The following is a 13,314-nucleotide window of genomic DNA, read 5'->3' as shown; positions in this document are numbered from 1 at the left end:
CAACGTACGCAGGCAGGGCTACAGTAACTGTTTACCTGAACTGTGGTTCATCTCAGTCCAGTGCAATTCCTTTCCCCATTCTTGCTTGCCCCCGAAACTTGAAGAATAAGATATATCATAAATCCTTGTGGCTATGAGGTATTCTGGATTACATTGGGCACAAATATTGCTCCAACTGTGAATGCACACACAGGAACTCGAGGCAGAGACTTCTGTGCTCTACCTGGGTAGCAAAGCTGTCGTTTGATTTTTCTTAACACTGAACAAGTATAAGAGAGGTGCCTTATAAATCTTTGTTGTCTTTTTCAAATACCCTCTCCCCCAGTTGGGATCATGCACTGGGTTTCTTTAAACTGGGTCTTAAAGTGTTCATATATCACCTTGCTGGTTGAGCAGCAGGCGCTTGTGGAGGCTGTGTGTGTTTATTGTGAGCGTTATGATTTCAACAGTGTGTGGGAAATTCATATATTGGACAATAATGCACCATATCAAAAATGTTGTTTAGGGTTTGAATGCATTGGAACAAAAGAAAAAGCAAAGGGTCAAATTGCCAGCTGGTGCAGATTGCCAGTGTGTGCCACGTGAAAGTGTCAGCCAGAGCTCTGGACAGTTTGACCATGAATCCTTTCCCTTCTCACTTTCTTACTCACAAGATGTTGTTCTGTCCTGCTTGTTGTCAAGCCGCTTGGGTGGCTGCATCTTGGGCTGGTGAAATGGCAAGTATGCATGCAGAAGAAGAAGAAAGGGAGGGAACCTGCCCCCCTCGACTTTGCAAAGAAATTTTGGGGGACATCATTTTGCGATTTAAATGTAAAAATGGCTTGGCCCTATTGTGGTTTTGCTTTTCAGATCATCATTAATTAGCTTTTCCAGTAAAAAAGAGGGCGGCATTTTAGCCTGTCTGCCCAGAAGCAGATGGCTGAATGTGGAAATAAGGTGTCCCAGTAGGGAGAGCGTTTCCATATACACATTTTCAGGTTAGTGTTTAAAACGCATTATTTTTCATTCAAAAAATGAAAGTTATGGAATACTAAACAACAATGACAAAATCAAAGGTGATTCAATCCTTGGACAATTCTCCTACTTATGCAGCTTTTATGGAGTTACGGTAGATATAGAAAAGCTATTGTGACTGGAATTGTACCTCACACAATTTGCGTTTTCCTTTTAAAGGCAGCCGGAACTTAAATGTGGCTTTTTGAAAAAGACTAAATGAAACTAAAATAAAAACAATTAATGCATCCTGACCTTCAGAAGTGCCTTCCAGCCCTTTAAACAAAATACAGGTTCAGTACAATCCTGCCGATTAGTTTTAGTTAATTGAAAATTATAGGATTGACCCAAGAGGAAAATTTTGTTTGCACTCCAATCACTTTTACAAATTAAGGAAAATTACCACAATTTTGTTTAGCTAAGGTTTCACACTGAGTTCACGAAATTAGCTCAGCCATCCCAACAAAGTCAGCACTTTGTTAGTGAGCACTAGAAAAAAACTAATAGTCTATGGTGTGTACAAACGAAGCATAGAAAAAGCTATGATGCTTTAGAGAACTAGGCCAAGTGTTTTTAATTAGGATTATTGGTTCATTGTAAGTTTTGAAGAACAATCAAACTAGCAGATTAGCTGTTTCTTTTAAAGCTAGAATTTCTTGCCATTCATTTTTCCCATGAGAACTTGTTTTAACTCCCACATAGCACTATTTTTTTTCTCTTTTTTTTTTAACAAGGCCTGCAGGAAATGGACCAATTGGAAGTTGGGATACAGTAACATTCCCCAGCATCACTCCAGCCGATGGGATTTTTTCACAATGTTCTTCAGTGAACTCAGTGTTCTGGAACATATTACAAAACCACAGAGGCCAAATGTTTTCTCAGAGGAGTTTGGCCTCTGTTTTTGGCCGAAAACATTTCAGCATCACTTGCTGCTTATTTACCCTGCTATTAAGAACAAGAAACGGGGAGAGGAGAAAAAGGGAAAAAAAAAATAAGAGTGTGTGTGTGAGAGAGAGAAAAAGACCTGGGGTTTGTGGGCGGTGCAGGAGTCGATCAAGCGTAGTTTCCTTTCTGGTGAGAATGTCCCTGCTCGTTAATGGACCCATTTTGTGGTCAGGTCTCATTTAGAAGAAATTATTTTTAATCAGTGTTCAACAAAATATCCCCTCAAGCCACCTGGCTGTAAACTGTTTTTTTCTTACTGTTAAGTACTTAAGTTCTCAGAAGAAAATACCCAGTGACCCATTAATTTTAGCCTTTTTTTTTCCTTTAACTGCAAATAACTTAGTAACATGATCTCTGAGTAGTCCATGTGCCATCTAGGAATCAAGGTCACATATACACAGAGAAATCCTGGCTTTTGTAAGTATTTTAGAAAGAAATAAACCAGTGTCAACCCTGTGCTTACAAGAAAACATATGTTTTTTGCTTTCCATCTGCAAAGCAAGACATTAGCATGCACTTATAGACCAATTATTTCTTAGTTTTTAAGCTTTGGTATTCCTGAGAGAATGTTATTAGAAATACAGAAGTCTGAACACATCTTGCATGTGTGTTCATTTTGGAATAATATTAAAAGTCCATGTTGCCCCCAGAAATACCCAGACATGCTGGTCAGTATTTCCCTGTGGCACCCTTCGTCTGTAAATCTATTCTGCTGTTAAAGAACACTGAAGGAATTAAACTTCATGTCACAGCTTAGGAGTCAGGTGTGTATCGCTACCATTATTTTAGGACTGGAGAAACAGAGATAAAGGAAGAAGCCATTCGGGATACAAATCTGTAGCTATTTTGCCAAGGTGACTTCGTGCATATTTGGTTGAGTTAAATAAGGAATGAGAAATGGCACAAATTTGTGATACCTGGACAAACCTTTGAGATTTTTTTTTTGTTTTGTTCTAATTTAAAAAAATGGATGCATCACAGACAGCATGATTTTCACAGATGAATTTTGCTATGGATGGTGGTACTAAACCCTGAGATTTGAGCGGGACTGCATGAATGTAAGTGAAAGGAGAATTTATCTCATTGCATATTGGAAATGACATATGGAAGGTCCATAAAAATGCAATATGCTGTGTCTTCTACCACCTGCTCAGTTTAAGGTTTTGTGCTTTTATTCCCGAACTAGACCAAAGGCCTACATAGGGGCCAGAAGCATATAGCTTTGTCACCAAGGTTGTGCATACAATATGGGGTTGATTCAGATTCTTGGCTGAGCAGTACCCCAGATACTGTTCCTTTTTTTGAAAACTGGTTACATGGTCGGATATAGGTTGGAGTTTAGGGACCATTTTCATTTGCGTTAGTCTCGCTGGGAGGCTGTGGGCTAAACCATTTGTGTGCTGACAGGGTACCGAGAGAAACAGGCAAGTAGAGCCAGGTTTCGTCTGGGGTTTGTTATAAGCTCTGGGAGATGGTATGTCTCTAGAGGTGCTGCTAACAGGAATGGGTGGATGTAGGGTCAGTGTAGACACACAGGGCTTGCTGTGCACCGTGAATAACCCCAATGCGGAGTGCTGATCCTCCAGGATAATTGTGATGAAGGCCAAGCAGGTCAGAGTGGAGTGCTGAGACTGACCAGTGTTTGCATCACGCTTTTGGGCCATTGTGTGTAGAGCGATGTAGAAATGCTAGCGCTGTGAAGGTCAGGATATTCGCAGAATTTCTGGGAAACTGCCTCTTTCTCTGAAATGTCATAGGGCTTCTCAGGGAACTTTTCACTCCCCTAGTTGCTACAAAGAAGAAATAGCCTCATATGGAAAAATCCCCGCTCCATCCTCATTTCACCCTTTATTTACTTCCGAAAGCATTTGAGTCTGTGTGCAAACAGGAAGAGCCTTGCAGAGCACAGATGATTTGGGTGACATTTTCAAAACCTTCAGTTTTAGGTGGCTTCATTTTTTGGTTTTTATCTTTAAAAGGTTTAATTTACAGAAGCACAGGGGTAGTCGTCTTCTGAGAATTATTCTCTTTTCATTTCTTAAGTCAAATACCTCCAAGAGTAAGAGACAAGAATTACCCATCACCATTTAAAATTTCAGTCCATGGCCCTAGAAGCAGAGTTTTAAGTCATGTACACAGATCTGGTCAGAAATGGAATCACTTAAAAGGTGATCTTCTATCCCTAAAGTTTCCAGCCTGGTAAACTTCAGTGATTCCTACGCTAGCAGAATTTTCTGCTTTCAAGCAAGCACCAATAACTATGCAAAGTTCAAAAGATACATAATCAATGAAGCAGCTTTCAGAAATGAGAGTTCTGGAGTTTATAGACTTAAAAAAAGAAAAAAAAAGAAGCAAAAAATAAGTAGTGATAAGAGACAGACTGGCTGTCAAGAAGTTCCTGTAGCCCCACTGGAGCCTTTCTTGATCCCTGTGGCTTGGACTTTGACCCTTACACCAGCTAACCTTGGCCATGGCCGTGTATCTGTTAGTTCCTGAGAAATGTTAAAACCTAGTGGCAGTTATTCTCAACATTAGTAATACACAGCCTCATTAGTCTTACTGTGCCTCATTCATGTGTGTTTATTATTAAATCATGAGTACTTAAATAGCTGATTAGTATAAATGAGGAGAGGAGGCGACTATCAAGAGAACAATAAAAATAAAACAAAAAAGCCAGCATCTCTGATGCTGTCTTAGGTTTTATCCTGATGTGTTTATAAAATTCTTCACCCTCAAAGATATGACGATCATTAATCTGAAATGAAATATAGAGCACATCACTTCTACAGAAGAGTGACCAGCTATGAGATCTGGTAGCTGGCAAATGACTGCCATTTGTTTTTAACAGCAGTTTTAATCTGCCTTTCACTAGTAAATATTAATAGCAGTGGTAGAATAAAAAGTATCAGATGTCGCAAAGTTAAATAGTCACTGAGTGCTACAGAAGAACAGAACAGAATCCCTCAATACAAAGAAATTTATAAAGTTTAAAATAAGAGCTGGTGTCTGTTCTTAAAAGCAGGAGAGCCCTGCGCTGCAGGTTACCCTGTGCTTTTGACGCTCAGTGTAAAGTCTATTCCTGATCTCAGAAAGGCTCTGCAGAGGACACAGGAGAGATGGTCAGTCCTAACTGTAGAACAATCAAGTAAGGAAGAATTAAATTAAATCCTTTGTAAATGTAGACTTTTACTGGTGAATTTCATTAATGTCTCTGGAAAAAAGCAAAGAACCCCTCATAACTACTATCAGAAAAAATGTCCTAGTGCAGAATTCATTGAGTTCCCCCTTCGTTTTCTTGTGCCAAGTGTTTGTTCCCAGCTGGACCTTGCCCTGGGGACACCGGAGGCATCAGGTGATGTGCGGAGCTCAGAGATGGGCCTGTCCGTGGGGTGGTGTGTTGAGCTGAAGAAGTTCAGCTGTACATGTGGCTTTCTGCTACCATAGGAGTTTGCCGTAGTCACTGAAGAACTGGGCCGTCATGGCACCACTGCTGGGTCAAGGACACTTGCAGGTAAAATCCAGATGGGAAAACAGGGGAGGGATTGGTGCAGTCTCGAAGCACCAGTGATGTGATCTTGGGTGTTACCTGCCTTTGAAAAGGGAAGTTGCCTTCAGCAAATCTCTGTTTGATTTTAAGCTTGAACCTGGCCCTTTCTAAGTTCCAGTCCATTAGCTTAGTTGCTCTGCTGAGTCAGTGTTAACACCTGGTCTGCCTGGCCTCTCTGGAAATTTTTAGGGCAAAACCCAAAAGCATGGTTTTGGAGCAAGCTTTCCTAGATGAAATAACTTCAATCTTTATTATTTGGTGGTGGGTTTGGGGATGAATGTTGTTACAAAAGTGTTTTGAAGTTTGTTAGGATGTGCCTTGTGGAGTGAAGTAAGGACAGTTATCAGGGTTGAATATTAGGAATATTAGGGTTGTTGGTTTGGTTTGCAGAAATTCAGGAAAGGAAGCTGGGAGGAATCCTAATTGATTGTAGGGAGAAGGGTGTTACCAGAGAGTGAGGACACCGTGGAGGTAGACTGGAAAATCCCTTTTGTATGCTAATAGGAACACTGAACCCTCGTGTATCTTTGGTATTTCTTAAACTGGCAGCACCATAACGCACTGCAAAAAATAGTCACTAAAAATGTGCAGTGTACCTGTACGACAGCTGCAAAATGAAAGCAATTACAGCAACCGTCAGAATAAAGCTGGCTGTGAAGGAAACATATTATTTTGCATATTTTATGTATACACTTTCCAAGAAATATGACCTTTATTTTCTAGTTAGAGGGAAGTGCAATCAGAGGCTACGCAGCAAAGGGTAGCTGGATCATTAAAAAGAATATTTTCTCTGATATTAGAAGTCTAAATGGGCACTAGTCCTTATTCACAACCTTGGCTGTTTCTGCCTGCCCTGAGTTAATAAGTGATAAGGCCAAAAGAGAAATAAATCACTGAAGTCCCTGTCCAAAGAAAACATATTGACTACAGCCAAGCAAATAACAGCCCATAACCAATGGTCCCATTCATCATTCATGTAATAGGGATATAAAGTATTCTCTACCTATGAAACCGTAGAGCAGGAAAAAGCCTGATAAGCCCCCCAATCTAAGCTATGTGATTTGATTATTAAAGGACATGAACTGTTTGTCACATACCTTTAATCTTTAAGATGTGTTGCCATTTCTAAACTATAAATTTGTTGTAAAGGATTAGAAAGCTATTAACAATAAAGGTATAAACTAGACTTTATAAGGATTCCTGCAATTGTCATGCAACCCTGTAGACCCTTGGAACCTTAAACTATTGAATATGATATAACATAGTTATCTGACCTTCAAAGCCAATAAACCATTTTTTGCTTTTCAAGTTTCAGACTTACTCCATGATAAATTAACCCTCTGGGTTCACAAAATAAGCCTTGTAAATTCTTTTCTTTATCCCCACCCCAAAACCTTTAAATTTTCATGTCTTTGCTGCAAAACTCTCTTATTCCAGACTGAAATTGTTAATCTTTTTTTATTCTCCTTTTAGCTCATGTCAGTTGATAAGATATTATTCCCTCTTTTAAAAAAATTGCCAATAAAACAGAGAGCTGAGATGAATCTCTAAAAAGCCTGAATTGCTCTCTGTTTCTACAGGGGGCTTCACTGTCTTGTTTCTTAATGTATGGGTATTCGGGTTAGACAAATGCCACAGAAATGGACAGTTTGTAATAGCAGCAGTAGCTGTACTGCTTACCTTAATGTGTTTTGATACTGTGCCCTGAGAAGAGGGACAAGGCACTAGTTTTGCTGGTCCAGAAAGCAGACGCCTCGGCTGCTCCTTGCCACTGAAATATTTCATGGATGGTTAGCTGGGAATTCTGGCTGCCTTGCGGGTATATGTGTACCGAACTCATCCTTCCTGTGCTTCTCATGGGGTGCAGCAGGTTTTGATTTCTGCCTGGAACCGTGTGCAGGATTTATTGTGTGTTGTTGAAAAATGGCCAAGCTGTGGGCTAGGCTGTCAGAGGTGTCCGTGCGCACAGCACGCTGGCTCAGGCGAGGAAGTCAGAATGTGAATTTAGTGCACAGCCGCCTGAGGCACGCTCTTGCACAGCACTACCTGCAAACTAGCCTCCTTAAGATGTGCTTAATCCCTTGAGGTGCTTGTTAGTGAGGGTTCATTTTGCTTAGGCATTTTGTTACACAAGTGAACGCTGTATGGCTGGCTCAGACCAGCAGTGTGGTGTGCAGCCGTCGTTCCCTGGAGGCAGGACTTGGGCAGCCTCGCTTGCTTTGCGCTTGTACTAGCATCCCTGCGCAGCCAGTAATGCTTATCTAGCCTGGTTAAAGCTTGCTGACAGCAATGACTACAGAGGAGATGTGCCCCAATATAGCCCATGTCTACAGATTCAGACTTTTTTGTTAATATATACATAAAAGGAAAATCTTGTACTTGTAGCCTTTCATCTCAGTGGGTGCAAGAGCAATTTATTGCATGGAGTTCTTTGTACTTTTCTGCTATCTTGCAAGAACTCACACAGGCTCTTCTGCTTAGGTATAAAGATATCAAGTGCATGAGTGATGTGATCTGCCATGGTGTCTGGATAGAGATGCTGGAAAGAGTTTAGTCCCAGTATGACCAGGCTATATCCTGGCAGCTTCTCAGGCTTGCCCAAGATGCTGCAGAGTTGCCTGCTGGTGCGGGTTGCAGTGTGCATTGTAACTTTATTTAAAGTTGGTTTAAGTATTTCTATATGTAATGTATTGCAGTCTGCAGTGCAGGCGTGCCCTTGCAGGCTGGAGAGGTGCTGTACCGCTGGTACCACAGGAGCCAACAGAGGGAAAGGCAAGCAACTCAGAAAGGAAGGGAGTTGTAACCATGGTGTTTTAATTGATCTGAGACATTTGGCAATAGTCCACATGTATTTCATGATAATGGCTGACTAATGTCTTAGAGAAATTAGAATTTCCTTGAAGAATCAATCTGCACAGAAGTTTCAACAATCTCAACAAACTTTTCTAGGACCTTCTGGCAGATCTCTGCCATCACCCAGTTGCTGATGCTGCTAAGGAAGAATATTGTGGTGTTAATACCACTGCATTTTTTTAAAAATTTCTGCAACTTCCTCCCCCCCTCAAAAAAAAAAATAATCTCAAGCCCAATAAAAAAATCTCAAGCTCAATTATTTGATGTCTGTATATAACTATATAACCTTCACTGAAAGGTATTTTGCCATTCGATCTTGCCATTGGTCTGTTGTGAACTCTGCAGTTAATTACAGAGGTATAAACCCATCATTACTTAATTCTGCCAAGCCAAACATATGCAGATCTTTAATTCCACGAGGTAAGACAGAAGTTCTTTAATACAGTAATACTCAAACATGTTAGCATGATGTGAATACAATAATGCACAAACATGTTAGCGTGATGTGAAATAGACTGTGGTTTTGCAGCATGTCAGCATGAAGTTCTTTCATATTCATGCCGAACTTAGACTACTAAGTACCAGACAGCTCATGCCAGTTTACACCTGGGGGAGAAAGGTGTCAACCGTCTGTTCAGTATCACAATAAAGAGCCTGGATATGAACAGTTACCCTTGAAGTCCTACAGTCTTGCAGTTTGCCCTAAGGTATTTCATGGCAGTACCCGCTGTTAGTTCATCTCTCGGTGTCTTCTTTAATTTCCCTCCTCCCCCTTCCCTCCCAAATGAGATTTTTTGATCTTTTTCCTGTTGGCATAAATTGTGGTTAACTTTTTTGCATGAAGAGTTGTGGACTTGAACTGCTCTTGCATAGCACCAGGTGTCAGCATTGGTGGTTAACAGGAGGAAACCCCATTCCCAGCAGACAAGGGGTTAATTAAAAAAACAAACCCAAAACAACTGAGAGAGCAACCTCACACAATCACCTAACTGATATTTTTTTTAAGTCCCCGTGGGACAGAAAATGCAGATGAAAATTAAGATGTTGTAACAGTCATCTAGCAAAAATATATGTTTGTTAAAACAGAAACTGGCGCCAAACTCTCCATTTAAATCTGTGAAAATTACAGAGCAAAACCTGCGGTGTCTATGAATAATTGTGAAACTTGCTGTCGCTTTTTAGTACTGCAGCATCTCCCAAGGTGGGCTCTATCCCTTTTCAACATGATGAGGTCCTCTTTTACCTCGTCTGCATAAGGGACAGAAATCTAGTGAGCCCTAGTGAACCCTCCCTTTGGAGCTCTGGGGCATGATACCCCCTTGACTGTCTCAGACATCATCGTAGAAGTGGGTGAGTCTCCATCAGGAAACTCTTCTCTCTTCCCTGTGTCTGCAGAAGGGCTCTGAACAAGTGCTCAAATATGCACTTGGGTGGCTGAAGCTGGGTGAGAAGCATTACACCCTCAGTGACCTCACGTGCCGGGTGCTGTGTAGGCAAGTAACTATTGCCCAAGTGTTACAGTCCCGTGATAGTTTCTGAAAGACATGTGCTTATTGTCCCCTTTTTGTTTGTTTGTTTGTTTTTTCTCTCCTGACTTATATCCTCTTCCTAGCTTTTGATGGGCTGCTTTCCTTAGAAGATTACAACTCGTTAAATAAACACACATAGTTTTCATACTCAGGCAGTTCTAATAGCAAACTTCTATTTGTAAAAATGAAAGACAAGATTTTACTGCCAGAAGTAACCATGAATTCGTGTTGAAAGGTCACTTCTGCAAGGGAAATATTTTCTGAGAATGTAAATCTCTGACTAGTTTCACTACTCCAAAAAAAATTCTCCCCAAAGTTCACAAGCATGTTGTACACAGCTACTAGAAACAGTTGTTACGCTGTTGTTTCTAAAAATAGGTCTTCAGGTGTCTGTCATACTGAGAATCAATAATATTTTCTCTACAAGTTTTTACTTTTTATCTACTTTTGTTTCCTTTAAATATTGCATTGAAATGTGCATGTTATTTAAAAGAAAGAGGGTGAAACATACCTTGCCTATTTGCCTTAGATTGTATTTTCCCTGGGTGTTTTTGCCAGCTCGGGCTCTGTTATTGATAGAGGGGATCTCAGGGCAGCGCACACGTCTGGCAGGTCAGGGACAGGAACAAGAACCTGCATTAAATATCTTTTGTTCTGGCATGAAGAATTTCGTTCAAATTTCCCAAAGAGAAGGCCAGTCTGCGCATCATTTCTTCACCAGAACTGTTCATCCTTGCATTACTTGCAAGTTCTGTTAAAAAGATAAATGAACCTTCTTTAAATTGGGGCCTAAGGGAAAGGATGAAAATGACCCCCTCCCCTCTCCAATTTCCCCCATTAGACTTTTTTTCACAGATGTTCATGCTGATTAGAGCTGGGAAATAAGGGTATTTCTGTGGACCATGAATATTCATTTGTTTTTTTGGCAATGAATTTCCTTCAGTTTCCTTGTAGTGTTTCGCTCCCTGTGAATGTTTGAACAAGTGAATAAGCTGAGACAGTCCGTTTCAAGAAAACTCGGAGGGTTACTGTGGAAAGTGAACTTTCCGTAACATATATGTCTCTGCCTGAACAAAAGGATGTAAAACTTACTGTTGGTTGTTAAGAAACTTGGCTTCAAACCAGCAAACACTTACACAGGTGAGGTGATGCCCTCCTTGAACATATGCTATAAATGGAGAATTTAAACAAAACATTCTTAACAATCCACTTTTTAATGATCTATCTGTAAGGATGAGGTTAATCAGAAAAACTATTTGACAAATAGTTTCAGCTAACAAGTTAATTGGAGAAATATATCTCTTTGGACAGTTCCTGAGAGGGAGTGGTTTGCTATGAATTATTTGCCCCACTGTAGTACTGATGCCCAGATCCGAAGAAGGTGCTGGACCTGCTCTTTGAGGGGTCTGTGATGCTATGCCTAATTAGACTAAATGGATATGAGCAGAAATCTGTACAATTTATAGCAGAAAATCCAAGGGATTTTTTTTCGCCCTTTTAAAATTTTTAAAGTGTTATAAAATTTTGAGTGGAGATTACTGTACCTCCTACTGTTCAATCTTGTAATTCTGCGGTAATTGTGAGGATGGAAATTGTAGCTGATGTGTAGGGAGTAGCCAGGATCCTGCACTGCAGGCCAAGAGCAGCCGGGCCAGGCAGACTGCACACAGGAGTTCAGCAGAATTCCTCCGACTTCAGTGGGAATCTGCATTATCCTTTTGACTTGCAACATTGCGGTCCTTGGGATCACCCAAAATTGTCATTATTTTCTGTGCAGCACCTTCGTACTTACCCTGTGTGTTCTGTGGAATAATGTACACAATTTTACAATAACTATGTAATTAACTCACTTTGCTACTCCCCTCTCCAGGGAAACTCATGCTTCTATTAACGCTATTAGGAAGGTCCTATGCATAGAACAAAGAAAGTGATGCAGCAGATGAGTTAACATGATTTGATTTGCAGATGCTTTAAACACTTAGCAGGAGACAGCTATGGAAGCTAATTAAATCACTCTAAGGTGCACAGGATTATCTGCTTTGTAAGAAACAATTTCAGTGAATTATGGTCGCCCTTTAGCTGAGGGGAAGTAAAAAGCAGGGAAGTAAAAAGCATATTTGTTTGGAATTAAATTTCCCACGCCAAAGTGCCCATCAGACCTCTCTCCCCGTCCCTCTGAAATAGTCTTCTTTTGTAGCTAATATTTTCTCAGAACATGAACTTTGATTTTGTAAGATAGGTGCTGCTTCCAGCTTTCTTACGTAAAAATTTCCCTACTTAGCTATTGATTAGGATCTGCCTTTAAGCAGTGTCTGGAGTAAAAAATCGTGTTGGTACATTCACTACCTCTCAGATACTGCATCTTATTTAGTGTACCGGAATTCCCAGTTTAAAGTAATCACAAAATTTATGGAGAAATGGATAAAAAAGGTTGTAAAATATCGATTTTGGGAAAATAATAACACAACTCATCTATAATAAGAAGAAAAATGAAGCAATAATTCAGGGGTATTGAACGGCTTGCTGCTGGAAGTATTGATCCAGTGCTTTAGTGTGCAACATCGCACCTAACATTGCAATGGAGCGCTGTGTTCCCTGCTCATTATTTCACAGACACTATTGCCTTGTTACACAGGTCCCGCGGAGCCTGGACTGCTGGCAGGGAAAGAGAGGAGCCCCCAAAATATCTGCAAACTTTTATACTGTCATGGTATCCCACTGTAACAACATGCAGACATTATGCTCTCATGCTCCTCTTATGACAACCCTGTACTCTGGCTTTGCTTGAGCTTTTTGCTTTTGCTCCCTTTGCTACATCGCACGTCTGTGTTGTGCATAAATGGTACCTCTGTGCTGCCTCTTTTGATAGCACGTAGTCAGCAATGGTGTAATTGAGGAAACATGCTTTCCTTAAATATTGACTTTCAGGATCCACATATAAAAATTCCTGATCTTATTGCAGTGTTTCCTTACTGTGGCAATAGGCAAACACTGAAAAAAGGACAGCAAAGGTCAGTGGAATTTTAAAATAAGCGCCCCGACATTTCCACAGCATTAAACTCCATCACGCAACATTTCATTCCTGTTTAACTGCTGACATCTACAAAAGTATCACACTTGATTGTTGGCATAAATAATTTAGCAGCAAGAATTTTATAATGAGAATAGATAAGATTTACCTATGTAAAAAAAAATTAAGAAGTAAGAAATTGAGTGAACTCCTGTAACAGGGCAACATTTTAGCAGTTGTGAAGATAAACGCGCATCCTGCTCTCTGAGGAAGCTGCTTTATACCTGCCTGCAAACTTACTGCATCCCCCGTGATCATTATCTAGAAATAGGAGCCAGACCAGATGAGGAAGTTCTGAACAGATCAGGCCTCCTGCAAATTTCAGCTAACATCGGTCTGCAGGATTTGCACCGGATCCTCAGCGTTGTTTGGCTTGC

General features: G+C 40.5%; 1 protein-coding gene across 4 annotated transcripts in view; it reads left to right on the top strand.

The window, feature by feature from the left end:
* Positions 1 to 13,314, top strand: part of EBF1 (EBF transcription factor 1) — a 287,346-nt gene that overhangs the window by 220,113 nt on the left and 53,919 nt on the right. The window lies entirely within an intron of this gene.

The sequence above is a fragment of the Opisthocomus hoazin genome, chromosome 22, assembly GCF_030867145.1.
Source record: "Opisthocomus hoazin isolate bOpiHoa1 chromosome 22, bOpiHoa1.hap1, whole genome shotgun sequence".
In the NCBI taxonomy this organism is placed as follows: domain Eukaryota; kingdom Metazoa; phylum Chordata; class Aves; order Opisthocomiformes; family Opisthocomidae; genus Opisthocomus; species Opisthocomus hoazin.
The sequence above is the reverse complement of the archived record's forward strand: the minus strand, read 5'-3'. Positions and strand labels throughout refer to the sequence as shown.